Below are 27,066 nucleotides of genomic sequence, written 5' to 3' on the forward strand. Positions count from 1 at the left end.
GAAACTAGGACATTCCATCTGAGGAGGGATCAGATCCTTAGAAAAATCTGCTTAAATCTTAAAATTTATATAAACTTAATTTGGACCAGAGAGAAAAACTCAATGAAGCTTTATTGGGATAATAAACAACTAAAATGGTTATATATTTACATTGAATAATTAGTTTATTTCTTTGTATATAGAAAAAATATATATATTTATATAAACCTAATGGCTCAGTGAGTTTCTCAAGCCTCTTGGCATTTCATACTATGTCTTTTTTTTTTTACTTTTGAAAGCACACATCACTAGTCATACCTCCTCCTTCCTTTGCTTCTTTGCTCATCCAATTGTTAGCGTCTTCCCATCCTTTTCTTGTCTTTCTCTTATAAATAATCTTCTATATGGTTCATTTTCTATTAAAGGGAGCATAAAAATTACTATTCAAACTTATCAGTGATATTATAAAGACAAATTTTCCAGTGTCCACTGAATTCCTCAATACATCAAATAAAGCATTTGAGTCCCTACACCATAAAAAAGAAACACTGCATACAAGAGGGAGTGTTTTTATTTTTCCCTCTTATCGACAATAGTGGATATATATTTTACCTTTTAATTAGATGAAATAAATTCACTCATTTCTATGCATATACTACAGGTTTTAGTTTCTATTTGACGTTATATATTAAGTGAGATAGTTATTTTCAAAGTAACAAAAGCAAAATTGAAATTCTGCTAAAACCAAGAATGAAAAATGAAGATTTCCCTCACAAAAATTTGAAACTAGGAGAGTATCGACTCTTAACTACATATGTAATAGCTTATTTTAAAACCTGTTCTAGCAATGAACTAAAGATGTCTAATTTGACCCCTAACTAAAGTCAATAAAATTTATAAAAATACATATGAAACAGAAGACTCTGTGTTGAACAAGAAAACACAGTATGGATAGACATTAAAAAGAAACAAAGATGGTCTTATCTCTGAGTTAATTACATGACTGGATCAAGTCTTTTTTTTTTGAATTTTATTTATTTTTTTATACAGCAGATTCTTATTAGTTATCCATTTTATACATATTAGTGTATATATGTCAGTCCTAATATCCCAATTCATCACACCACCATCCCCAGCCCCCCACCACTTTCTCCCCTTGGTGTCCATACATTTGTTCTCTACATCTGTCTCTATTTCTGCCCTGCAAACTGGTTCATTGGCACCATTTTTCTAGGTTCCACATATATCCGTTAATATATGATATTGGTTTTTCTCTTTCTGATTTACTTCACTCTGTATGACAGTCTCTAGATCCATATATATCTCAACAAATGACCCAATTTCATTCCTTTTTATGGCTAATATTCCATTGTATATATATACCACCTCTTCTTTATCCATTCATCTGTCGATGGGTATTTAGGTTGCTTCCACGACCTGGCTATTGTAAATAGTGCTGCAATGAATATTGGGGTGCATGTGTCTTTTTGAAACAGGGTGTTCTCTGGGTATACGCCCAGTAGTGGGATTGCTGGGTCATATGGTAATTCTATTTTTAGTTTTTAGGAACCTCCATGCTGTTCTCCATAGTGGCTGTATCAATTTACATTCTCACCAACAGTCCAAGAGGGTTCCCTTTTCTCCACACTTTCTCCAGCATTTGTTGTTTGTAGATTTTCTGATGAAGCCCATTCTAACTGATGTGAGGTGATACCTCATTGTAGTTTTGATTTCCGTTTGTCTAATAATTAGTGATGTTGAGTAGCTTTTCATGTGCTTCTTGGCCATTGGTATGTCTTCTTTGGAAAAATGACTATGTAGGTCTTCTGACCATTTTTTTATTGGGTTGTTTTTTTTTTAATATTGAGCTGCATGAGCTGTTTATATATTTTGGAGTTTAATCTTTTGTCCATTGATTCATTTGCAAATATTTTCTCCCATTCTGAGGGTTGTCTTATCGTCTTCTTTGTAGTTTCCTTTGCTTTGAAAAAGCTTTTAAGTTTCATTAGGTCCCATTTGTTTATTTTTGTTTTTATTTCCATTACTCTAGGAGGTTGGTCAAAAAGGAGCTTGCTTTGATTTATGTCAAAGAGCGCTCTTCCTATGTTTTCCTCTAAGAGTTTTATAGTGTCTGGTTTTACATTTAGGTCTCTAATCCATTTTGAGTCTATTTTTGTGTATGGTGTTAGGGAGTGTTCTAATTTCATTCTTTTAAATGTAGCTGTCCAGTTTTCCCAGTACCACTTATTGAAGAGACTGTCTTTTCTCCACTGTATATCCTTCTCCTTTGTCATAGATTAGTTGACCATAGGTGTGTTGGTTTATCTCTGGGCTTTCTATCCTGTTCCATTGATCTATATTTCTGTTTTTGTGCCAGTACCATATTGTCTTGATTACTGTAGCTTTGTAGTATACTCTGAAGTCAGGGAGTCTGAATCCTACAGCTCCGTTTTTTCCCCTCAAGTCTGCTTTGGTTATTTGGGGTCTTTTGTGTCTCCATGCAAATTTTAAGATTTTTCATTCTAGTTCTGTAAAAAAATGCCATTGGTATTTTGATAGGGATTGCATTGAATCTGTAGATTGCTTTGGATAGAATAGCATTTTCACAATATTGATTCTTCCAATCCAAGAACATGGTATATCTCTCCATCTGTTTGTACCATCTTTAATTTCTCTCATCAGTGTCTTATAGTTTTCTACATACAGGTCTTTTGTCCCCCTAGGTAGGTTTATTCCTAGGTATTTTTTGTTGTTGTTGCAATGGTAAATGGGAGTGTTTCCTTAATTTCTCTTTCAGAGTTTTCATCATTAGTGTATAGGAATGCAAGAAATTTCTGTGCATTAATTTTGTATCCTGCAACTTTACCAAATTAATTGATCAGCTCTAGTAGTTTTTTGGTGGCATCTTTAGGATTCTCTATGCATAGTATTATGTCATCTGCAAACAGTGACAGTTTTACTTCTTTTCCAATTTGTATTTCTTTTATTTCTTTCTCTTGTCTGATCACCGTGGCTAGGACTTCCGAAACCATGTTGAATAATAGAGGTGAGAGTGGACATCCTTGTCTCATTCCTGATCTTAGAGGAAATGCTATCAGTTTTTCACCATTGAGAATGATTTTTGCTGAGGGTTTGTTGCATATGGTCCTTACGATGTTGAGGTAGGTTCCCTCTATGCCCACTCTCTGGAGAGTTTTTATCATAAATGGTTGTTGAGTTTTGTCAAAAGTTTTTCTGCATCTATTGAGATGATCATATGGTTTTTCTTCTACAATTTGTTAATATCGTGTATCACATTGATTAATTTGTGTATACTGAAGAATCATTGCATCCCTAGGATAAATCCCACTTGATCATAGTGTAGGATCCTTTTAATGTGTTGTTAGATTCTGTTTGCTAGTGATTTGTTGAGGATTTTTGCACTTATATTCATCAGTGATATTGGTCTGTAATTTTCTTTTTTTGTAGTTTCTTTGTCTGGTTTTGGTATCAGGGAGATGGTGGCCTCATAGAATGAGTCTGGAAGTGTTCCTTCCTCTGCAATTTTTTGGAAGAGTTTGAGAAGGATGGGTGTTAGCTCTTCTCTAAAGATTTGATAGAATTCACCTGTGAAGCCGTCTGGTCCTCGATTTTTGTTTGTGGGAAGATATTTAATCACAGTTTCCACTTCATTACTTGTGATTGGTCTGTTCATATTTTCTATTTCTTCAGACTTGGAAGGTTATACCTTTGTAAGAAGTTGTCCATTTCTTCCAGGTTGTCCATTTTATTGGCATAGAGTTGCTTATAGTAGTCTCTTATAATGCTTTGTATTTCTGTGGTATCTCTTGTAACTTCTCCTTTGTCATTTCTAATTTTATTGATTTGAGTCCTCTCCCTCTTTTCCTTGATGAGTCTGGCTAATGGTTTATCAATTTCATTTATCTTCTCAAAGAACCAGCTTTTAGTTTTATTGATCTTTGCTATTGTTTCCTTTGTTTCTAATTCATTTTTTTCTGCTCTGATCTTTATGATTTCTTTCTTTCTACTAACTTTGGGTTTTGTTTGTTCTTCTCTAGTTCCTTTAGGTGTAAGGTTAGATTGTTTGAGATTTTTCTTGTTTCTTGATGTAGGCTTGTATTGCTATAAACTTCCCTCTTAGAATTGCTTTTGCTGCATCTCATAGGTTTTGGACTGTCATGTTTTCATTGTCATTTGCCTCTATGAATTTTTTGATTTCGTCTTTGAATTCTTCAGTGATCTCTTGGTTATTTAGTAGTGTATTGTTTAGCCTCCACGTGCTTGTTTTTTTTATGTTTTTTTCCCTGTAATTGATTTCTAATCTCATAGCATTGTGATCAGAAAAGATGCTTGATATGATTTCAATTTTCTTAAATTTTTCGAGGCTTGATTTGTGACCCAAGATGTGATCTATGCTGGAGAATGTTCCGTATGCACTTGAGAGGAAAGTGTAATCTGCTGTTTTTGGATGGAATGTCCTATAAATATCAATTAAATCTATCTGGTCTACTGTGTCATTTAAAGCTTTTGTTTCCTTATTCATTTTCTGTTTGGATGATCTGTCTATTGGTGTAAGTGATGTGTTAAAGTCCCCCACTATTATTGTGCTACTTTCGATTTCCTCTTTTATAGCTGTTAGCAGTTGCCTTATATATTTAGGTGTTCCTTTGTTGGGTACATATATATTTATAATTGTTATATCTTCTTCTTGGATTGATCTCTTGATCATTATGTAGTGTCCTTCCTTGTCTCTTGTAACATTCTTATTCTAAAGTCTATTTTATCTGATATGTGTATTGCTACTCCAGATTTCTTTTGATATCCATTTGCATGGAATATCTTTTTCCATCCATCACTTTCAGTCTGTATGTGTTCCTACATCCGAAGTGGGTGTCTGGTAGACAGCATATATATGGGTCTTTTTTTTGTATCCCTCAGTTAGCCTGTGTCTTTTGGTTGGAGGATTTCATCCATTCATGTTTAAGGTAATTATTGATATGTATGTTAATACTACCATTTCTTGATTGTTATGGGTTTGTTTTTGTAGGTCCTTTTCTTCTCTTGTGTTGTCCACTTAGAGAAGTTTCTTTAGCATTTGTTGTAGAGGTGGTTTGGTGGTGCTAAATCCTCTTAGCTTTTGCTTGTCTGTAAAGCTTTTGATTTCTATGTCAAATCTGACTGAGATCCTTGCTGGGTAGAGTAATCTTTGTTGTAGTTTCTTATCTTTCATCACTTTAAATATATTATGACACTCCCTTCTGGCTTGTAGAGTTTCTGCTGAGAAATCAGCTGTTAACCTTATAGGAGTTCCCTTGTATGTTATTTGTCGTTTTTCCCTTGTTGCTTTCAATATGTTTTCTTTGTCTTTAATTTGTGTCAATTTGATTACTATGTGCCTCTGTGTGTTTCTTCTTAGGTTTCCTGCCTGGGACTCTCTGTGCTTTCTGGCCTTGGGTGGCTATTTCCTTTCCCATGTTAGGGAAGTTTTCAACTATAATCTCTTCAAATATTTTCTTGGGTCCTTTCTCTCTCTTCTCCTTCTGGGACCCCTATAATGTGAATGTTGTTGCGTTTAATGTTGTCCCAGAGAGCTCTTAGGCTCTCTTCATTTCTTTTCATTCTGTTTTCTTTATTCTGCAGCAGTGAATTCCACCATTCTGTCTTCCAGTTCACTTATCTGTTCTTCTGCCTCAGTTATTCTGCTATTGATTCCTTCTAATGTATTTTTCATTTCAGTTATTGTATTGTTCATCTCTGTTTGTTTGTTCTTTAATTCTTCTAGGTGTTTGTTCTTTAATTCTTCTAGGTCTTTGTTAAACATGTCTTGCATCTTCTCTATCTTTGCCTCCGTTCTTTTTCTGAGGTCCTGAATCATCTTCACTATCATTATTCTGAATTCTTTTTCTGGAAGGTTGCCTATCTCCACTTCATTTAGTTGTTTTTCTGTGGTTTTATCTTGTTCCTTCATCTGGTACATAGTCCTCTGCCTTTTCATTTTGTCTATCTTCTGTTCATGTGGTTTTTGTTCCACAGGCTTCAGGATTATAGTACTTCTTGCTTCTGCTGTCTGCCCTCTGGTGGATGAGGCTATCTAAGAGGCTTGTGTCCATTTTCTGATGGGAGGGACTGGTGGTGGGTAGAGCTGGGTGTTGCTCTGGTGGGCATAGCTCAGTAAAACTTTAATCTGCTTGTCTGCTGATGGGTGTGGCTGAGTTCCCTCCCTGTTGGTTGTTTGGCCTGAGGCAAACCAACATTGGAGCCTACCTGGCTCTTTGGTGGGGCTAATGGCGGACTCTGGGAGGGCTCACACCAAGGAATACTTCCCAGAACTTCTGCTGCCAGTGTCCTTGTCCCTGCAGTGAGCCACAGCTGCCCCCTGCCTCTGCAGGAGACCCTCCAGCACTAGCAGGTAGGTCTGCTTCAGTCTCCTATGGGGTCACTGCTCCTTCTCCTGGGTCCTGATGCGCACATTACTATGTGTGTGCACTCTGAGAGTGGAGTCTCTGTTTCCCCCAGTCCTGTCGAAGTCCTGCAATTACATCTCACTAGCCTTCAAAGTCTGATTCTCTAAGAATTCCTCCTCCCATTGCCAGACCCCAGGGTTGGGAAGCCGGACGTGGGGCTCAGAACCTTCACTCCAGTGGATGGACTTCTGTGGTAAAACTGTTCTCCAGTTTGTGAGTCAGCCACCCAGCAGTTATGGGATTTAATTTTATTGTGATTGTGCCCCTCCTACCATCTCACTGTGGTTTCTCCTTTGTCTTTCTCCTTTGTCTTTGGAGTATCTTTTTTGATGAGTTCCAGTGTCTTCCTGTCGATGACTGTTCAGCAGTTAGTTGTGATTCCGGTGCTATCGCAAGAGGGAGTGAGTGCACGTTCTTCTACTCTGCCATCTTGAACCAATCTCCTTGGATCTAGTCTTTTTTTTTTAATTAATTTATTTATTTTTGGCTGCGCGAGTTCCTCACTGCTATGCGAGGTCGCGGCGAGTGGGGGCTAGTCTTCGTTGTGGTGCGCAGGCTTCTCTTGTCGTGCAGCACAGGCTCTAGGTGCGCTGGCCTCAGTAGTTGTGGCACACGGGCTCAATAGTTGTGGCACTAGGGCTTAGTTGCTCCTTGGCATGTGGGATCTTCCTGGACCAGGGCTTGAACCCATGTCCCCTGCATTGGCAGGTGGACTCTCAACCACTGCACCACCACGGAGGTCCCTGGATCTAGTCTTAAAGAGTCAAAATGACATCTCACTGAATTTGAAAATAAAAAGATATAAGAAAAGTGTTTACCTGCAGAAGATTTAGAAAGTTAAGTTATTGATAATTACCCTTGAATTTTCTCCTTGTATACATAATTTGAGAATATAAATTACATATGAAGTTTTTCAAATTTCTTCAAAATTTTACCTATCATTGGAATATATTGAAACTCTCTAAGCTGAATTCCCATGAGCAGTCTGATTATAATAGTGCACTTCTGTTGCTTTATTTTGGTGAGCAGGACCATTTATTTTACTTAACATGGGTGAGTAATTTACTCTCATGCTCTATATTATTATAAATAAGTTCATGTTGCAAAAATAATGATGATTATTATTTTTATTGCCTATGACGATGTGAGTAGTGTATAACTTGCTCATAACTCTTTCATTTAGAATCAGTGCCATATAAAATATACATAAGGATAATTCATTATTAAAGTTTAAAATATTCTATTTTCCAAACCCCAGAAATTTATCAGATCTGCTAATAAAGCCGCAATAATAGCAACAATGTTTTCCTTCTACTGTAATTCTTTTATAATAATAATGCTTTATTTTTATTATCATCATTTATAAATAGAGACCAAGTATTTTCCCCTCAATCACAAACCTAAATGATATGGTACATGACTGACTACTTCATCAGTTTATAATTCAAAATCAGATGTGCTCCATTTAAATAACACAATGAGAAATAAAATACTTATAAAAAATCATGTTCTAATATATTTTAAATGAATAAATTAAAATAGCAGGTTCACACTTACAGAACAAGTGAACATTATGATGGAGGTGAAAAATTGAGTCCAAAAACAGATTTCACTATCAGGATTTCAAGAAGTTGATAATCTGAATGGAAGTGATATATTTATAGGTCATGGAAAATATTTTGACAGAATTTTACTTTTAATATACTTTTAAAGCTGACTAATAAAATACACATATAATGCAAGCAGTCACATTTTTGAGGATTTTTTAAAAAGTCTTTACTTGCCTCTTTTAGGACAAGAATTATTCATGAATTAATGAATAGCTGCATTTTGCTTCACTATTAGCTAAGACCACATCCTTCTCTATAAATGAGAATAAAACCATCCACGGAGTTCTTTGTAGGATGGTAGCCAAGAAATTTGTTGTATTGAATGCAGAAGGAAAAGGAATTGTTTAGGGTGACCCAAGGGTGTATAACTAGGCGTAATGGCATGAAATGAAATAAAAAGAAAATTTAGGCTGATCTTCAGATCGATGTCTAAGTTTATTAGGATACACGACTCTCTCCCAAGGGAAATGGTTAAAGCCTCATTATTTCAGTCTCTTAAAGTTAACCAGGCAGAATACTCCAGGACATAATGTAAAAAATAATCCTGTATTGTCAGAATCTGATGGAAGAGATGATCTAACAAGTCTTTTCCATCATTAATTTCCATGGTCATGAACTAGTTATTATGGCTGCAATTAGCACTGTTTAAAGGAAAGTGCAATTTCAATACTGCAACTAGCTTCCCTGGAGCTAAAAATCCTGGACCTAATTCAAAGTAAAAACAAGAGGAGGAGGACTGGAGCCAAACCAAACTACAATAAATATACTTAGAAGTGACAAAAGAAGGAAATTCTGATATTGTCAGTGCTACTATACATGGCTGTTTAGCTCTTTGTTTTTCTTTCTTTCTTTTTTTTTATAAAGGAAACTTTGGTGGCAGTGCCAGTATTATTCTTTTTCATTCATGAATCATCTTGATTCACTGATTTATTTTCAAGTTTGGGGATGATAAGTGGAGAATATAAGGCTTGACTCTCTAGTTAGCCACTTGAAATTTGTCCAGGTCTTCATTCTCTTCATTTGTATGTTATTTTATCAAACGATTCCTAAAAGACTCAAAATGCACAAATGAATTCTCAGTGAGTCTGAAAAATTAAACTGCCCAGAGTAATGGAGCACAGGATTTCTAAATCAGCCCACACCCTTAGTAGCTATCCATGTGATAATTTTTTTTAATTATTTAATTTTTCTTCAGCTATTTGTGAATTATTTTTATTCTCTTTTTTATCATGCAAAAATGGGAGAAGTGAAAAGAAGCAGCTCCAGATTATTGACTCTAATTCTGAAAAATAATTTTCAAAAGAAGAATAATATTTGACTATCATATGTTCTAAAAGTAAATATTTCAGAAAGGCAAAATGAACACTGAATTGCAAAGGAGTTTCTCAAGGAAAAGAGAACCATTTTCATAACTATGATCATAGAATTCTATCGAATGCTTGTGGAAAGGCAGAAAAAGCACTTAGCTGCTTATATTTTTAGTAAAAAAGAACAAACTGCCTTCATTTTCCCCCTAATTCTTCAAACAAAATGATTCTTATGTTTTTGAACTCCACAGTTATTACCAAGCCACAGTCTCTGCCCTCAAAAAGTACATAGTTTAACGGGCAGGAGGAGATAAAAACATGCACTGAATATAGCACCAATTATAAGCAACTAGTTTAATAAATACAACTATATGTGACAGAAAGATTAATTTGCCTGACTGGTTCAAGGATAGAGCCACGGTTTGCTAATCTGTGACTGTGTGTGTGTGTGTGTGTGTGTGTGTGTGTGTGTGTGTGTGTGTGTGTGTGTGTGTGTGTGTGTGTGTGTGTGTGTATTGTGAATATATGAAAAGGCATTTCTACAAGTTGGGGCAGAATGAACGATTACATGGAAAAAAATGAAGTATATAATGTGTTTGGGGAATAACAGTTGTATGTTGCCAAAGAGAGGAGTTTAGAAATGAGTGGTAAGAAAAAGGTAGAAACAACAGAACAAGGATTCTGAATATTATGGATTTCATTCACTGGCAATAGAGAACCATTAAAACGTGTGTTTTTCATTTGTTTATTTAGCTGGAGACTACCATTGTCAAATATACATACTGCAAAGATTACTTTGATGAAGAGAATGGTAAGAAAAGGTTGCTGAAATCATGGAGATCAGTTAAAAGGCTAATGCAACACTGCAAAGACAAGGGTGGGTGTTTTTCTTTTCTCCAAATTTCTTCAAATTGAATTTGGCCTCTGCAGACCCATCAACAAAACTAAAAAATATTGCCAGATCTTAGATAATTATGAGTCTTTCTGTTATAATTCAGGGGAGATCAAATGTAATTAAGCTGAAAGAGATAAAAGAAAGTTTATCCATGTCACTTATGGGGAGACCAACAGCACAATAACCTTGGCAGAATTACATACAACATCAACAATGTGTAGTATTTCGAAAGGCTATCAAATGGAAGCAGAAATCACCCTGTAATCTAAGGTACTAAGTACAAAAATTTGCCTAAGGAATTTCAGCTGCCTTTGTGAACTTAACAGGGCAAGAATGGGATCTAGTGCATTTGCTCAACTAATATTAAACTAGAAAACTTGAGAGGCAAAGCTTGGAAGACCACAGGGGGGCACTTTTACTGAAAGCAACATCATTCATTATGAAAAAGGAGCACCTCAAAAATACTTCTGAAGGAAGAAAAATGTATTTTTCTATGATCACTTTGAGAGACTTCTTTTTTCAGTCATATTTTGTCTGATGGCAGGCATATGAGCTTAGCAACATGAACATTCATGTGGCTATGGGCATCTTTAATGGAACATTCTTTTAATCATTTTTGAAACCACCTCTATCACTGAGTACTACCTCGGTATGAACTTTTTGTTTTTAGCAGTTGCTATATACATTGATGATTTATTTTAAACTTTTCAACTCACCTTTATCACAAACACTGGGACTTTCCCAAAGCCTATTACTACAGAGTGAACCTTACTACAGGGGTTGCTTAAACATCATCAGTGAAGGTATTTTCACCCATCAGATGTTTCTACAGCAATTGCTTCTGCAATTATTATCAAGCAAGCTCCAGGATGCTTAATGCCACAAATTGTTTATGTAGCCTCTTTGTGTATCCCAAAGAGAATATATACACTTTCCTAAAAGCTTTCTAGAATCTACTGGCACCTCATCCACCTCAGATGACCTTAAATCCCAAGGTCATCAGAGAACACTGAAGAGAATAAATACAAAAACTGTTACAAATTTCTCAACACCTACATACATATGAACTTCCCTTCACTTACATTCATTTTTCTCTCCTTTGTTCCACTTTCATTAGAAGAGATGTTCTATGTGCATGTGGAAGCTGTTAAATTTCACAAGGTACCCAGAGCTAAAAATGAGTAGAAAGCAGGGCACCTTCAAGGACAAGCACTTCCAAATCATGGGGCAAAACTGGCACACTCTTTGTGTCTCACCTAATACTGTTCCCCAGTCATCTCTCTTGACTTGTGAAACTTAATGACATGAGAGACAACTGAATTTAGGACAAGATTATTAAATATTGCACTGGATAAAGATATTTCTTTAAAAATTATATATATATACATATATATAATGTTTCTATTTGAAATGGACTTGTTGAACTCGAAAAACGCATTATGATGTCTTTTTTTTCCTTGTAATCCTAGGCTTTTAGAGAAAAATAAGATCTTCCAAGAAATGCAAGTCATAATCATCTCTGTTTTCATTAACTTACATTCACATGTCTAGGGAACCTGATTACTAAAGGATTGTGCTGATACCAGCCTTACTCTGCAAAGCAGGAATTGGGTTTTTTTGCTCATTTTATAGATGAGTAAAATGATCACTAGGTATTAACTAACTATTCAAAGGTGACAAATTTGTCTGTCTGAATTCATGAAAATTTGTAGCAAACATTTTCAAAAACTATCTTTTTGTTGTTGTTGTTGTTGTTGTTGTTGTTTTGCGGTACACGGGCCTCTCACTGTTGTGGCCTCTCCTGCTGCGGAGCACAGGCTCCGGACGCGCAGGCTCAGTGGCAATGGCTCACGGGCCCAGCCGCTCCACGACATGTGGGATCCTCCCGGACCGGGGCACGAACCTGTGTCCCCTGCATCGGCAGGTGGACTCTCAACCACTGTGCCACCAGGGAAGCCCTATCTTTTTTTAAGATGTATTTTGTATGTTTGTTTTATGTTATGTGCTTTTCAAGTGTTTACTTCTCTTGTGAAGTAGGTATGATTATTCTGTTTTTGCAGATAAGAAAACTAAGGTTGAGTCTGATTAATCCTGGTAATGAAGTGTAAGTCCAAGAAAGCCCTTAGCAGACCACCATCACTGGCCTGGCTAACGTCACCATAAAGCAGTGCTGCAGGCATGACAGCAGGTCTTAGACATCATCTCAGTGACTGAGCAGGGAGGAAGGGACCCAGCTGTCACTCACCACTGAATCTCCCTCAATTCTGGAAAATCGAGCCTGGAACCAGTGGCAGAGGTGAAGTGCAGAGGAATCAGCAGTTCAGTGACCTCATTCATGACATTTTCCAGTAGTATCTACTGTAAAAAGTACTTCATGTATAATCAAATAAATGACACTGTGAAAGTTATTTTTGTGCAGAAGACTGCCATAAAGAAGGTAAATCAGGAAGCAACTTGGTGGTATAGAAGTGGAGAAACTAAGTAGTTTGATGTTATTGAAGGGAATTAGGTACAACAGCAGCTGTTACAGTAAGTCCCCTACATAAGAACAAGCTCCATTGCGAGAGCGAATTCTTAAGTCTAATTTGTTTGTAAGTCCAACAAAGTTAGCCTAGGTACCCAACTAACACAATCGGCTATATAGTACTGTACTGTAATAGGTTTATAATACTTTTCACACAAATAATACATAAAAAACAAACACAAAAAATAAACATTTTTAATCTTACAGTACAGTACCTTGAAAAGTACAGCTGTACAGTACAACAGCTGGCATACAGGGGCTGGCATAGAGTGAACAGGCAAGAAGAGTTACTGACAGGAGGAGGGAGAGGAGGTGGGAGATGGTAGAGCTGAAGAAGCCTTAGCAATAGGAAACGGACGGCAAGCTGCCCGCGATAATGTATGCCAGACATGTGAACTGACTGCGTGATTGGACATACGAACACATGTTCACATCTTTGAAAGTTCGCAACTTGAATGTTCATATGTAGGGGACTTACCGTATAGATGGTGTTCCAGTTCAAGGCATTAACTATGTAGCAGATCATGACCATCATAGGTGTTAACCACACCAAATTACCAACACCACCACCAACATAATGAGAATGGGAAAAAGGTGAATTCAAAGACTGGCCCCTGGAAAGCAACCCAATAACGCCATCCTTACTGCAAACAGTGGTGATTGTCACCTTGCTAGATGTGAAGACACTATGACCCTCAATTATGATATACTAAGCCTCCCTGGGCAGTGATGGAGGGTGCTGACAACCATGTCATGGTTAAGGTAAAGGAAGTAGACCAGTTAGACACTAGGGTCGCAGATTAATGCTCTGCAGAGGGCCTCTTTACCAATGACAGCCTAAAGAGGGCATCAATAAAGAGAATGAGTAAAATGGAGAAAATGAAACCCAGGAAAAACAGCCACCTCAATTTTGGTACTGCTACATCGTCAATTACCTGCCCAGACATCCAGAAAACTATAAATTACAAGATGACGCAAAGAAGAAATGTAGCACATTAATCATCTGAAAAAATTCTTAGCCCAGAAAACCCTAAACTTAGCCAAGAAAACCTTAAATTCTTGCTACTCAAACTGTGATCCAGGGACAAGTGTCATCAACAACTCCTAGGATTTTGTTAGTGATGCAGAAAACTCAGGCCCCACTTCAGACCTACTAAATCAGAATCTGCAATTTAACAAGATCCCTAGGTGAGCATGTATACACGTCAGGCTTAAGAAGCACTGCCTTAATTCACAAGAGGGCAAAAAGTTATTAGCATCAGATCCACCAGATGAGCAAAATACTTCTGCTCTGAGGCTGTGCAAGGGATTATTGATTAGACGCTGCCTTAGCAACTTTAACCTCATCCAGTTTTATCATTCAACTGGAAGTAACTGACATAAAATTACAGCAATAAGATTTGAGCTAAAGGAGATGGAAAGAGCTCAGATGTTAGAAAAATATTTAGAAGTATAAATTTCTAAAGACTACTATCTTTGAAACCTTTCAGTTGATTCAATAAATCTCAAAATAAAAAGTAAAATAATGATAATATATATGGCAAAAATAAGAAAATTAATATCACTTGCCTTCTAAAGAAAAAAGTATATGAAAATAAGTAATCCTTTTGTTATTCTTGGCAACCAAATTTTCCACGTAGGAGACAGACTCTACAGATATAAGATTTAAGATACTAGGTTAAAAAAAAACAGAACCTCAAAACCCCATGAACTTCTAAATTTGAATTGGAACTATTGTTATGAACTCATGATGCATATCTTTAAAATGTAATATTCCTTAAATATAACAAATAAATGCAATGTATGATTCTAATATGGATCCTAGATTGGAAAGTAATTGCTATGCAGGATTGCTAATTAGTTCAAATTAGAATAATTGAGCTAGCAAATGTCAAATATAGGATATATTTTAGAGAATACTATTTTATCATTATTTTAAATTTGATATTTCTAATATGGTTATCTATGATAATGTTCTTATTCCTAAGAGACATATGGTGAATCTAGGAAATGTACAGGATAAGTTGCTGTATGTGAAAGCAAAGATGCTATCAAACACAGCTGGAGTTGCATCATAAACTCCCTTGAAAAGGTTCCCACAAGGTCAAAGGTGGAAAAATACGAGTATTGATAAGAATAACCACTGCAATATATTAAAACATAATATAGCTAATTCTATGAGTTTGTAAAGATACAAAAATATATATTTTTAAATTCCCAGTCTTCGCTTTAGGAAGATATCTAGAATTAACTTGTTGTTTAAAAACTGGTAAATGAAAGGAAATAACCAGACATTTATCCTGACAACGACATCAGAGACAGCCAACAAATTATTGAGGACATGTTTCTCTCTATGGAAATATTGCAGCTAAAAAACACAGAAAAAAACATAGAAAAATACCATTTTTCAAACTCCTAATGAAATCCTGAATTTAGGCAATGGTAATGAATGGCCACTGGCATCATATAAACGAAGACAACTAGCTAATTTCTACCTCCTGATGGAAGTACACAATCCACCTATGAAGCATTCTTGCCAAAAATATCTAACCTGAATCTAGTTCCAGTTCCAAGAAAGAAAGGAAGGAAGGGAGGAAGGGAGGGACGAAGGGAGGGAGGGAAGGAGGGAGAGAGGAAGGAAGGAAGGAAGGAATGGAAAATAAAGAAAAGGCAGGGAAAGGAAAGAGACAGAAAGGGAAGGAGGGAGAAGATGAACAAAAGAATGGAAATGAAAAATTTTTAAGTACTTGCTGTGTGCTCGTTGACTAGATAACTAGAACTGTCTGCATTACCTACATAGCAGAAGTTCTGTTATTGTATTTATATAATAATGTCTCTTTCTGATAATATTTTTTCTTATGTCTAGATTTTTTTAAGGCACCTTTAGATTTCACTTTCTCATATACAGTCAAGTTGAACAAGTTGCAATTTTTGAGAACTACATTTTAAAGTTGCAATTTAATTTTTAAAATGATTTTCAAGTGTCAAAAAGTAAGCACCTGTAAATTAAGGACTTAAATAGCAACAACAGCAATACCAACGCTAAAATCAATAGTGGGACTATAAGAAGGATAACGTTTGAGAATTTAGTCATTGAACTGAATGAGGAAACATGAGCTAGGCCTTCAGAAATAACAGATGTTATAAAGAAGTTGAGAGGGAATTTTAGAATTAATATCAAAAACAGGTCAAGCTTGGATGTTCAATAGAGACAAAATATAGCCCATATAAAATATTTGATCAGAATTTTATATAGAGAAAAGTGACAAATGATAATTCTCTACTTTCATGAATTTTCACAAATGTAACCAGCACCCAGCTTAAGAAAATAAGCAGCACCCTAGAAGCCCTTTTCCTGGGACTGATGAAAGTAAGAACCAAAAATGGAAAATCAGCATGATGCTGTTACCTTTAGTACAGGATAAAAAGAAGAGAGAAGGAAAGGAGGTAAAGACGGAAGGAAGGAAGGAAGGAAGGAAGGGAGGGAGGGAGGGAGGGAGGCATGGAACACCTGGGGGAAAACACCACCTTCCTATCCACCCTAAGGTCTTGAAAAATTTCATTTCTCAGGGAGTGGAGGGAGGATTTGGACTGGATGTTTCCACCTCTACCCAAGGTTCTCTGCAGATTAAGTACCAGCAGAGATGCAGTTGGACAAACACACAAAGCAGATCCATTCAGACTTGCCTCATCCAGATGGAGCTGGAAAAGATGCAGATGGAGCCGAGTCACAAGAGGGCTTGAGTGGAACTGGAGCGAGCGTCCAGCACTAGTGCCAGGTGTCGGCATCTCGAGCCTGACCACAAGGAGCTCTTGACACGCATTCAGCAGCTTCAGGAACAGGAGGCCGAGGTGGACGAGAAGATGAAAGAGCAGCTGGAGCGCAACAGATTGCGTAAGCAGAGCCTGGACGCAGCCAGCGAGAACCCGCGGGAGAAGGAGGGCCTGGCAGAAGCCAGTGAAACCATCAGTCCTTTAAAGGGGAAGATCTCGGAATGGCAGTCGAGTGCAGAGCTAGGAGGTGCAGCTGAAGTTCCTAGAGTCTGAGAAGCAGAAGCTGAAGGTGCGTGCAGCTGGCCTTGCAGCACACACGGGCAAAAAAAAAAAAAAAAGGGCCGGAAGCTATTCAGAAAATTTAGGAATTCCAGGCCGGCCAAGAAGTGAGAGCAGACCAGGAGCATAAGATTAAGGATTTGGAGGGGCTTCCCTGGTGGCGCAGTGGTTGAGCGTCCGCCTGCCGATGCGGAGGTTCGTGCGGGTGCGTGCCTCGGTCCGGGAAGATCCCACATGCCGCGGAGCAGCTGGGCCTGTGAGCCATGGCCGCTGAGCCTGCGCGTCCAGAGCCTGTGCTCCGCAACGGGAGAGGCCACAACAGTGAGAGGCCCGCGTACAGCAAAAAAAAAAAAAAAAAAAAAAAGATTAAGGATTTGGAGCATCAATTATTCCTGCTGCGATGCTGAAGAACAGGAAGTCTGAGCGGTGCCGCTGCGCAAGATGGCGGGAGCTAAACGAACTGAGGGAAGAGAAGCCTCCCCGCCGGAGAAGTGAGAGAACAACAAACAGGCTGCTCAGAGAAAAACCGGATGGGCTGCAGCGAAGGCTGGGACGTCAGGAGATGCAGGAAAATCTGCTGAATCTGGAGCGAGAGAAGGCGAGGCTGCTGGCGAAGCTGCAGAGCTGGGCGAGACTGGACCAGGCCCTGGACTTGAACATTAGGACCCGGGAGACAGTTCCATGTTCTTTGTTGGGTCTCAGCAGAGAGAGCTTGCCCTGAAAGACAGGAGCAGCTCCATCACCAGCAGCGTCCCGAGCTGGAGAAGGTCAGGCAGCTGTTCGAGGAGGAGGTCCGCCAAGTCAGCAGTCAGCTGCTGGAGGAGAGGAAGAAGCGGGAGACTCCGGAGGCGTGGCCCAGAGACCGGAACTCGTCATGCTGCTGAAGAAGGTGAGGAAGACGAGGCCCAGAGAGCGACTTGGCCGGAGCCCTTAGCAAGTAAGGGGCAGCCTCCCGCCTTCGTTCCTTACCCAGACCCTGTTCAGCCTCCCTCCCGGGTGCACTTCTGTCCCTCAGAATCCCTGCCTTTGCCTTTGAGCATCTCCCTTCCACCTTCCCACCTGTACTTGGGCGGTACCTTGAAAGGAGCAGCTCCGTTGCTACCCGCTTCCGGCCGCCATCGAGTGGATGCTTCGGAACATCAAAAGTGCTTCCTGCGAGACAGTGGATACAGGTCTGTCCATTTATGATGCTATGACTTAAAATTAGGAACTTGGAAAATGGTGTTAATTGCCTTTCTCCCCCGAACAATTAAAAGAATTGCGGCTTTCAGGGGCTTTAGGGCGGGAAGGTGAGCAGTGGTGGGAGCAGGTGCCCAGGCTTGGAACAGGGCTCTGCCCTAGCATTAGACGGGGCTTGGAGACACCTCTCTTCCTTCTTCAGGTCTTTGTCACCTGTGCTTGCTGCTGGGTGGGTTTAGGTGACTCAGGCAGCTCCTGATTTTCTTTGTCCCTCAGATGCCCTCTAAGCTAGGTTCCTTCTCCTCCACTTGTTCAGAAGGCTCGCATACCCTGTCTTCCGGAGCACACCTCAATCCTTTCCTCAATCCTCGTCCTGTCACTCCTCCACCACAGGCACAAGGCTAGGCTGCACCGGCCACACTGAGCTGTTGTAGGCTCGTTACAGCCGTTTTCTCCAGACTTGCTTGATTGTGCACCCCTTCGTAAAAAAAATGTGCAGTATGCACACCAATATGTGCATGTTCATTTTTAAAGCATGCGTTTGATCCACGGTCCATAATTAAATATTAAATAATTAAATATTGAATACATTTATTTTGAAAATTTTTTACAAATAAAATTACACAAAGTTTTTAAAATGCTTTTCTTTTTTTAATTGAAGTGTAATTGACATATAGCATATTAGGTTCAGCCGTAAATGTAAATGATTCTATATTTGTATATGTTTTGAAATGATACCAGAGTAAGTCTAGTTAACGTCAGTCACCATACATAGCTACAGTTTTTTTCCTCATGATGAGAACTTTTAAGATTTCTTCTCTTAGCAACATTCAAATATACAATACAGTAGTATTAACTGTAATCATCATGCTGTACCTACATTCCCAGTGGCTTATTTATTTTTTAACTGGACGCTCATACCTTTTGACTACCTTCACCCACTTTGCCAGCCCCCAGCCCCTGCCCCTGGCAACCACCAGTCTGTTTTCTGTATCCATGAGTTTGTTTTTCTGGATTGTTTTTCAGATTCCAAATATAAGACAGACTATACAGTATTTGTCTTTCTCTGTGTAACTTATTTCACTTGGCATAATGCCCTTGAGGTCCATCCATGTTGTCACAAATAGCAAGATTTCCTACTTTTTTATTGCTGAATAATATTTTGTATATAATATTTAATTATATATGTTATATATATCACATATTCTTTATCCATTCATTGTTGGACACAGGTTGTTTCCATGTCTTGGCTATTGTAAATAATGTTGCATTGAACATGGGGGTGTATGTATCTTTGAGTTAGTGTTTTTATTTTCTTTGGACAAATACCCAGAAGTGGAATTGCTGGATCGTATGGTAGTTCTTTTTTTTAAGTTTTTGAGGAACCTCCATACTGTTTTCCATAGTGGTAGCACTAATTTACATTCCCACCAACAGTGTACAACTGTTCCTTTTTCTGCACATCCTTGCCAAAACTTTTTATTTCTTGTCTTTTTAATAATAGCCATTCTGACATGTGTGAGGTTAAATCTCACTGTGGTTTTGATTTGCATATACCTGATGATTAGTGATATTGAACATCGTTTCATGTACCTGTTGGCCATCTGTGTGTCTTTTTTGGGAAAATGTCTATTCGGAATCTCTGCCCATTTTTAAAATCAGATTTGTGTGTATGTGTGTGTGTGTGTGTGTGTGTGTGTGTGTGTTGCTATTGAGCTATGATGCCTTCTTTATATATTTTGGATATTAGTACCTTATCAGATCTGTGATTTGCAAATATTTCCTACCATTCTGTAGGGTGCCTTTTCGTTTTGTTGGAGGCTTCCTTTACTGTGTAACAGCTTTTTAAATTGATGTAGTCCCACTTTTTTACTTTTACTTTTGTTGCCATTGCTTTTGGTGTCAAATTCAAAAAAATATATATCTCCAAGGCTAATATCAAGGAGCTTACTGCCACCTATATTTTCTGCTAGGAGTTTTATAGTTTCAGGTCCTACATTCAAGTCTTTAATCCATTTTGAGTTAATTCTTATGTGTGGCGAAAGATAGTAGTACAGTTTCACTGTCATCTGCAAATAGTGACAGTTTCAATTCTTCCTTTCAAAATTTGTATGTCTTTTGTTTCTTTTCCTTGTTTAATTGCACTGGCTAGGACTGCCAGTACTATATTGGACAGAGTGGTACAAGTGAGCATCCTTGTCTTGTTCCTGATCGTAGAGGGAAAGCTTTCAGGTTTTCACCATTGAGGATGGCATTAACAGTGGGTTTGTCATATATGGCCTTTATTACACTACGGTACATTTCCTCTACACCCACTTTGTTATGAGTTTTTATCATAAATGGATGTTGAATTTCATCGAGTACCTTTTCTGCTATTATTGAGATGATTGTATTATTTTTTATCATTCATTTTGTTAATGTAGCATATTACATTGATCAATTTGCTGTTGTTGAACCATACTTGCATCCTTGGAATAAATTCCAATTGATCACAGTGTATGATTCTTTTAATGCATTGTTGAATTCAGTTTGTTAATATTTTCCTGAGGATTTTTGCATCTATATTTATCAGTGACATTGGCCTCTAATTTTCTTTTCTTGTAGTATCCTTGTCTGGTTTTGGTATTAGGGTAATGCTGGCTTTGTGAAGTGAGTTTGGAAGTATTCTCTCCTCGTCTGTTTTTTGGAAGAGTTTGAGATGGATTGGTATTAATTCTTTGAATGTTTGGTAGAATTCACCTGGCCCTGGACTTTTGTTTGCTGGGAGATTTTTGGATTACTGATTCAATTTCCTTACTAGTAATCAGTCTGTTCAGATTTTCTTTCTTCATAATCCTGTCTTGATAGGTTATATGTTCTAGGAATTTATCTATTACTTCTAGGTTGTTAGTGTGCCAAAGATTTAAAACTGCTAGAAGAAAGCACATCCCTCAGGAAAAAAAAAATCACATTAAATCACGTTCTGAGCAAATATACACCTTATTCTGGCTCAAGGAGAATGAAACACATAGTAGAGTCTTTTTTTCAGAGTTAGCTCCAAAAGTTAACTCCTCCTCCTTAGCTAAGGAGTGTCAACAAAGAACAACAAATTTGGTGCCAGTTATATAAGACATACTGGGAGACTAAAATCTAAAGTGTAATAGCATATTCCTATTCAGTCTTAAATAGGATTGTGCTTCTACAGGAGACTCCATAAACAAATAATGCTATAATTTACCTGATACTTATGTTGATTCAGCTTCAGATATGAACTGCTAAAAATCCAAAACAAGTATCAAAATGTTTCAGCATGTCAGACTCAGCAGTCAACACAACTTTGATGTTTCTACATTTTATCTTATCTGCTTTGTAAATACATCAGTCAACTTATGAGTTCTAAATCCTAGTATTAAGAGTCTACTGCTACTTGACAGCCAGCTATATTTCTAAAACAACCTTTTCCCTAGTATTTCTAAACTTCCATTGATCAAAACACCCAAGCATATTCCTCAGTAAAAGCAGACATCTGTTAATTCAAGTATACTTCACAAATGCTGAATTGTTAAAAGCTCCTTTACAATTCAGGAAGGCAACTGTGATTTAATAAGTAATAAACCACACAGAATTTTTTTTTTCAGGGAAAGCATGTAAAAAATAGGCGGGTGAATAAACTGGCAAGATTTTTTCATTTACTTAAGTGATAACCTTGATATAAGCTAAAAATATACCCTGCGAAATTGATCTAAACTGAGGAAATGTCATTGTATAACTGTGGTTATGAATCACCTTCGCATGACGTAATATGACAAAGATTGTGTGTACCTGAAAATCTGCTTAACACAATGAGAAGGGAGATTAAGCTTCTCTATCTATTTGAAAGCTATTTTCTCAGAAGTCTATATATTGGAAAATTTTTTTCTTTTATAAAATGCATTTATAATTTTCAGTAAGAAGAAACCATTCAAAACTCTTATTACAATGGGGAATTTTTAACTCCCCAATTTTATGCTACCTTTTATTAGGCTAAAAATTAACTTTATATATCTTTTAAGTAGCCCTTTTAAAGCTGAAAATATCTTTCAAAAATCTACACAATACAGCTTAAGCCTGTATAATAGTCCACTATGCCTAAAAATTACATAATAAAGTTCCTTGATAATAGATTCCATCATAATTAATGGTGCCAGAGTACTCTCAAGAAAATAAAACTAGATTTTACCAGTTTGATTTCTCTTTATTAACAAATTGATAAACAAATATTTATATTTTTTTAGATAAATTCATGGCTATTTTCTTTTTAATATATATTTTTAAAATGACACACTGGAAACAATATGCATCTTATTACTTTACAACGTACAATAACTTCTACTTCTGGCTATATAACGGCATAACTGCAATCTTTTATACTATATTTTACAAAGTTAAAATTGGCCTTCATTACAGATCATTTAAGAAGCACATTTCTATTCTACTGGAGTCCAGATTAGAAGCAAGTTCAAATAGATTCTGCCCTGTTCCCTTCTTCAGGGGCTAAGCTTCCGCTTTATGTACTATTATACAAAAGCATGTCAAAGTCCTCTCAACCCCTATTCTATTGGCTTTGAGGATTAATTAAATTATTAATACACTAAAATAAAATCTCTAGACACAACAAGGCATTCATTGCTCCAAACTGAACAATCAGTTGGTAGTTCGCTGGGTGCTAGTAACAAAATATGCGTATTGGCCCTGAGTTTGTTTCCACACGGATTCATGGTATTTTGACCTGTCCAGCCACACCTAATCTCTCACCCATCTTGTTTGCCACAGTTAAAGGGCTCAGTTTTCTCCCTCCAGTTCCATAGAACCTGAATTTCCAAGGCACTGTTGTCCCTTCTCCTTTTATGTAACTTCCTCAAACAATTATCAAATTTCTGCTTCTGAAAAACTCTTCTTAAAAAAACATGCATTTGACGGGCTTTCATGGTGGCCCAGTGGTTGGGAGTCCGCCTGCTGATGCAGGGGACATGGGTTCGTGCCCCGGTCTGGGAAGATCCCACATGCCGCGGAGCGGCTGGGCCCGTGAGCCATGGCTGCAGAGCCTGCGCGTCCGGAGCCTGTGCTCCGCAATGGGAGAGGCCACAGCAGTGAGAGGCCTGCGTACCGCAAAAAAAAAAACAAAAAAAAAAACCAACCCAAAACTCTATTCTTATTTTATATATTTTGAACTGAAATTAAGAAAGAAGCAAGGGCAGAACACAGGTGGTGATACAGCCAGTAATCAAACTCAGTTCTGTCCAATTTTAAACTTCTTTACAGTAGACTCAATTTTTTTGATCAGTCCATTTCACTTAACACCACAATAATGGAATACATGAGTAATTAACATTTTCATACCTTTCATTTATTCTTTTCTGGTTAGCAGCTAACCGGGATAATTGGAAGTTGTAGGTGACATGAAAGAATCTACTCCATAGAAAGCAATCTGCGTTAGTTACAAGACTAAGACTAAGGTTGAAGAAACACCCTAAATAAATGAAATATATAAATAAATAAAAATATTATCTAACCTACTCAGACAGAAAAGCCTGTAGGGCTTCAAGTTTAAAAATAAGATTAGTCTGCAAATGATATTCACATAAATTGCAAAATAAGATAGGGGTTAGGATATGAGACAACATTACAAACATTTGTTTTTCTAGTATATTAGAATAAAATGAACTTTAAAACAATATAAATCAGTTAGCATCTTAAGATGTCAATTTTTTTCCTATTTTCCAACATTTTACTATTATTTTTTCTTTGCAGAGAGAACTGTATTGGATGGAAAGAATAAAATTTCATTCCACGTACTTTACCTTGGCCAAATACAAATGACTTAGAATGGTGTTTATCTTATTAATCTAAATAGCATTAGGGAGGGGAGAGAAATGAACAGAAGTACAATTCTGATTTCTGAGTCTGCAAATGGAAATACTTATCAAAGACTATAGTCTAACCGTATGATCCACTGAATAGAAATAAGGGAACAATGTGCGTGATTTGTTAACTAGGTGTTTCCTATGAAATGTAATTGTCTGCTACATCAAACAAATAGAAGTATGCTGATTTATTCACTTAGTTTCATCTGAGAAATGCCCTAATTCTTTTTATAATTTATTTTATGTTTATGATGCTAGTATATATTCTGAAGAAAGAAAAAAGAAAAAGAAACATGAGCTATTTTCTACAAATGATTTTAAAATTCTATTTTGGACTTAAAAAATTTATTTATAATAAAGCTAATTCCAGTAAGGAACTGTTAAAGTGTTTCTAGTGGTATATTCATTCTCAACCACATGACAAACACTTTTTAATACAACATGATATTTTAGGGTCAGGTATAAATAAAAGTTAAGCAATGCTATTTACTTTGTGTTATGCTTCCAAATTGCTCTCTGTCGGGGACAACATGTTATAACGAGCCCTCTGTAGTTCTTTTTTTTTTTTTTTTTCTGGTACGTGGGCCTCTCACCGCTGTGGCCTCTCCCGCCGCGGAGCACAGGCTCCGGACGCGCAGGCTCAGCGGCCATGGCCCACGGGCCCAGCCGCCCCGCGGCACGTGGGATCCTTCCGGACCGGGGCACGAAGCTGCGTCCCCTGCATCGGCAGGGGGACTCCCAACCGCTGCGCCACCAGGGAAGCCCCCCTCTATAGTTCTTGACTACGGTAAACTCTGCAGGCAGGAAGCACACTGATCCGGTCACTACTGTATCAAGGGAATAGATTCATCATTAAATTTACATGTTTATGTATAAAGAAATTATTCTACTAGTTAAATAGATGATTCTAAAAGACAACAAACCAAATGCCAACTTACAAAAAAATAAAACAAGCTCTGAGCTAAAATCAGGACATTTGATCTCTTATTTTGTCTTACAAGTTTTGTTTATCTAAATACTTGCTTAGGCTTTTTTACGTTTGCTTCTTCTCCAAGTGCTAAGCAAGACTCTTTTTTACAAGTCTCCATTCACTGGTCATCACTTTGCAAAATTACTTTACACTGTGACATAGTTATGAGTTAATTGGTTTGTAAACTCTGCTTTAATTCTTTGATCACTTGCTTACTGCTCTGCTTTTGTCTTCACTGTCGATCAGAGATCAACCTTAACTTTTCCCAGGTTATAATTCAAAGCTGTCTTGTTGGATGTCAAGTCAACCATATATCAGATTTCAAAATTAATACTGTACACTCTATCATATGATTCTGTGTCTTCCTCTTTTGTCTGAAATGTATTCCCTATTTCCATTTATTACATGGCACCTTATTTATTAAAAGTGCCAGATAGTATGTTATCTTAATGAATTAAATTCATTTATTTTAAAAAGGCAGTTGTAGACAGCAGTATTCAAATAATTTTATAGGAGTTTCTTTAGGGGACTATTGTGTGTAGAACATTCATAGAAGGAGATGGGGAGAAGACTAGGGGCATCAGAGTAGGGGCAATGAAATCTTGATAAGGGAAGCAGATTTGAACCAATCTAACTAACTTCAGTTCCTTCACAGCTGGTCTATGACTAGATCTGGATATGCAATTAAGGTGTTGGGTGTGTGTATGTATGTATGTGTGTGTGTGTGTGTGTGTGTGTGTGTGTGTATGTATGTATGTGTGTGTTTGCAGGGGATAGTGAGTACATAAATCAATCTTTCTTCTCACCTATCAGAAAAAAACTTAACAGGTAGCCAAAAAGAAGAAAATGATAAGTATATTGCATTTTAGTTTTATGTCTCTTGTAATTAAAATTGACAAACAAAAATATATACCTTCTCTTATTTATGGGTTAAGATTTAATTCTCTGAGGCCAGGAATGGCAGAGATAAACATCTATACTTATGTGTAGTTTGTAAGACTTTTATTTGAAGCAGGCTAAAAATAAAAACAATATTTAAAAAGGAATTTCTATGGAAAAATCTCTGATGTACAAGAATTCCAAATAATTTATGTAGATATCTCACTCTGAAGGGACATCCTTCCGAAGACTACAGTATGGAAAGAGGTGGGGGAATTAACATTACAGTAGAAAAATCAGACAAACACTACCTCAGCCAGGCAATCAAGGTCAACTTCAACATCAAAAAGTCACATTGATAGTATGTATTCTTGATATGATGTAATAAGAATGGCAGTTTTCCTATTGGTCTTCCTCATTAAAATCCATAACCAGTTTAATTGTGAGAAAACCACCAGACAAATCCCAATAATGGGATATTCTGGAAAATACTTGACCCAGTACTCTGAAAAACTCTTAAGGTCATCAAAAACAAGAAAAGTTTGTGAAATTGTCACAGTCAAGTGAGTCGTAGCTTTGAGACATGATAACTAAATGCAGTGTGGTATCCTGGATGGGATCTTGTGGCATAAAAATGATATTAGGTAAATCTTAGAAAATCTGAATAAATCATGGACTTTAGTTAATAATAACGTATCAATATTGGTCCTTTAATTATAAGAAATGTACCATACTACCGTGTTAATTATAGGGAAAAATGGATGTGGATAATTATTTCTATAAATCTAAAGCTATTCTAAATTAAATAGTTTATTTCTAAAAAGCAATATCATAGTCAAATGATAAATTACATATACATATTTATTAATTTCATTCATTAAAACCAATAAATAGATATCACTCTGAGTTATATACATGAAAATATTTTTCAGTGATTGTCCTTATTGATATCATTCAAATATTTATCAAATCTCTATATATGTATATTTATATCATATTTTCTCAAATATTTCACCATAAGTTTGATGTCAATGTATACAAACCAAAAAAGGTCAGGTGAGATTGTGTATAGGAGGTTACCAAAGTATAGTTTTGTTCCCACCCTGCCCACCTCCATTTTCTTATTTTGAGGGGAAAGACACACAGACATCAAATCAATTGAGTGTGATGCAGTGAATATTAATTGACATCTACTAAATATCAAGTGTTTATGAATACTGCAATGAAAATAATGCAGTCTTCCCTCAAGGTGCTTACAGTTTAAAAATGACAAGAAACAATCACACCACATGGTGTGATTCTACCATGATGGGAGTAAATAAAG

At 37.0% G+C, this 27,066-nt stretch overlaps 1 long non-coding RNA gene and 1 pseudogene across 1 annotated transcript in view; one reads left to right on the forward strand and one right to left on the reverse strand.

The window, feature by feature from the left end:
- LOC132519327 (uncharacterized) overlaps positions 1 to 27,066 on the reverse strand; it is an 829,930-nt gene that overhangs the window by 321,220 nt on the left and 481,644 nt on the right. The window lies entirely within an intron of this gene.
- On the forward strand, positions 16,282 to 17,716 carry LOC132519562 (mitotic spindle assembly checkpoint protein MAD1-like; annotated as a pseudogene).

The sequence above is a fragment of the Lagenorhynchus albirostris genome, chromosome 4 (genome assembly GCF_949774975.1).
Source record: "Lagenorhynchus albirostris chromosome 4, mLagAlb1.1, whole genome shotgun sequence".
Classification (NCBI taxonomy): domain Eukaryota; kingdom Metazoa; phylum Chordata; class Mammalia; order Artiodactyla; family Delphinidae; genus Lagenorhynchus; species Lagenorhynchus albirostris.